Raw genomic sequence first — 3,067 nt, forward strand, 5'->3', positions numbered from 1 at the left:
AGCCTGCCGCCACAGCCTCTGCCCCGGCAGATGCCCATTGGGGAGCTTGGAGACACAAAGGCATTTGGGCCCGAGCACGATGCAGCTGCAGCGACGGCTCTCCGTCCGGCCACGGCGAAAGTTCTGCTGTCTGCCCTGCCCGCCTCGCACCCGGGTGCCAGCTGCGCATGGAGCGGCTCTGGAGGCGGAGGAGCACTTGGTTTCCCGCACGATTTCCACTTGGGTTGCCTGCCTCCCAGCCAGAGCCAAGGAACCAGCCCCCTGGGACCCACCTTCAGCCAGGAATAACTTCTGACTTGAGGCAATTTTAGTAGGTCACCAAAGCCACTGGGTTTTCCCTTTGGCAGTTGTGCCTCTCTTCCTCACCCTATGAAAAATCAAGTTTTCTTTCAAACATGAATGTGCCCCTTGTAAGCTGATCTGCAATATAATTATTTTCTCCCTTGCTCAGCAAAGTTTATGAAACTGGACATTTTCCCCGTCAAAGCCAGACAATGAGGCCTTGTCTACACTGGAGCACGGTAGTAAACAATTCCCACTGTGGCTGCCATCAGTTCAGCTCGCCTGGTGGGAGCCATTTATTAAAATTTCTTCCTGGAGACTAAGCCTCACAGTTCAAGTTGATTGCCCCGTATGTCAGAGCTACAAAACAGTTGCGGGGTGAGATTCTGCAGGAAGACTTTTGTCTTTTTTTTGCCATGGACATTCAGAAGGTGCGGAAGCGAATTTAGAGCTTTGCAAAGCCATCAGGAGCTGAAAGTCTGCTTGAGCTGTTTTTTAAAACCAAAGAGTCATTGTAATCTAGAAGTGAGAGCACTGGTTGAGGAGCAGGAGTTAATCATTACTGTTGCAAAAGATTTGCAGGCACCTCCTTCTTCTGTCATGCTTTTGCAGCCAGTCACCTTAACGCAAGTTATGACACGATCACGTCAGATCTACATCGTTAAAAAAAAAAATCAAGATAACCAGAGCAGGAAAATCCTATCTGCTGTGTTACCCATCTTGTACGTAGAAACATTTGCGTATGTTTGAACTTTGCTGAAGCTTAGCCCCTCCAAATTTCTCCAGCCCCATAACTTGTCCCAGGCCCTCGGAGAGGGGCTAGTGGCCGTCAGCAGGCCCCACCGCCGACTCCAAAATGCTGCAAACCCAGCGAAGCCCGGCCAAGCTGGCAGCTGCCCCTCACCCTGCGCCTGGGGGGCACGTTCTGGGCAGGAGGGACCTTGTCCGCGCCCTGCTGCCTTTACAAGGCTGAGCACACAAAAACGTGGCTCCAGCCAGGTCCCAAAGGGACGCTAATGGTTTATCGAATCACGTTTTTCTCCAGCTGCGGAATGTTGTTTTATAGCAAAGTCCAGGTCCAGCACGTCTCAGGAATAAGGCATAACGTTAACGAACACGTTTTCAAAGCTCAGTGCTGCCAGTGCCTCAGGCTTAGACAGGGACGGACAGAGCTGTCCGAGAGCTGTGCCCCCCACGCGGAAAGGGCCAAGGGCTTGTGGCTGAGGACAGCGCAGCTTCATCCATGACAAGCAACAAGCGGCTCCTGCAGTGAGAGGCATCTTTAGCTGCTTTTAACAGCTCTGAGCTTCATCTGATACCGAAGGAAACCAGACACCTGGTCACCGTTGCATTTTTTTTTTCCTTCAGGAGAAAAGCTACTCAGCAAGGAATTCCAGGATCCCTTAAAAGATTTTATCGTCATTTTAGGACACCTCAGGGTGGAAGATGTTGTGTGAATAAAAGAGCACAACTGGCAGACCCTCAGTCATGCAGAGGGGTAGGGCGAGCTGGAGGGAAGCAGAAGGGAGCAGAGGGCTCGCTGCGACACTGCTGCTGAGCTGAGCTCTGACTGCGCAGACACGACCAGAGGGGTGTCAGATGTGCATTTGCTGGTTGCAGGATAAGGCACGATAAGCGGCACCTGAAGGAAGCCAGGATAAAGCTGGATAGATACAGAATACGTAGGAGGGTGGTGCTGTGGATCTGCCGTTTCCAACTTAGTGGATAACTGGAGCTCCGCTCACTGAGATCAGCAGGGCTCTGCTGTAGCACTTTCACGCTGGAAGGCTGCCTCAGCCTTGCTCTCAGAAGAAGAAAAAACCCAGAATTTGCTTAGTGGTTGACTTTGAGCCAGAAGGCGAGCGTAGCCACAGGCCTGGGCTTTGAGGCTCTGGAGTGTGTGTATCATGGCAGGCCGGGGTAGAGTGTGGGAAGCAGCAGGGTCTGAGCACCTTTTCCTTACGCAGAGGACGGGGACTCAGAGGTCCAGGCCCAAGCAGGCAGAAGGACGGGTGGAAGAAGGGGAGAAAGAGGAGCAACTGCCCCCCAGGCCAAGAGCAGCTTGTGCAGCTCCATCAAGGGGGTCTGGCACACAGGGCACCGCGGACGCAGCGAGGGACAGGTGGTGCAAGAGCTGGCAGCAACTTCCCCAGTTGCTTCTGCCAAACTACTCCGTCACCTCCATCACAGACCCACCCTTCTCCTCTTACTGCTGCAGGAAATCCTGGCCAAGCGTTAAACTGGAGGCTACAGCGGCACGTGCTGCTTCAACAGCCGTTCTCAGTCCTTCGGAGGAACAACGGTGTGCTGTCCTAAAAACACCTGTAAAGCTGTTACTGTCCTGCTACTGGACTTCTTGTGTAATCAGAACAAGCAAGTAGCTACAAATCAAACAAGTCTCGATCATGTTTTCACGCTGCAGAAGGTCCAGGGGAAGGGTGGGGGTCATCAGTCGCCCAGTCCCCATGGGCTGAAAACACATTGTGCTAGTCCTGAAAGCAGCGATCTTATGTGATGCATTCATCCTCCCATTTAGTTTTTTTATGTAGATTGGATCCAGCGCAGTTTAAAAACTCTGGCCCCTTTTTTTATACTGATTGGTGATAACACTGGGGTTATTTTACATTTTTTTCTAATAACAATCACAGATGACTGGATCCTAAAGCCCAGGGATCCAAAGTCCGTTTTCCAGGTCCTTTGGCACCTCAGCGGCGTGAAGTATTTTATATCCCTGCAAGGCTCAGGAGCCTCGGCTGCAATCGGAGCCCGTTGCTAACGTAAGCTG

The sequence above is a fragment of the Haliaeetus leucocephalus genome, unplaced genomic scaffold (assembly GCF_000737465.1).
Source record: "Haliaeetus leucocephalus isolate CR32 unplaced genomic scaffold, Haliaeetus_leucocephalus-4.0 Scaffold696, whole genome shotgun sequence".
NCBI classification, from domain to species: domain Eukaryota; kingdom Metazoa; phylum Chordata; class Aves; order Accipitriformes; family Accipitridae; genus Haliaeetus; species Haliaeetus leucocephalus.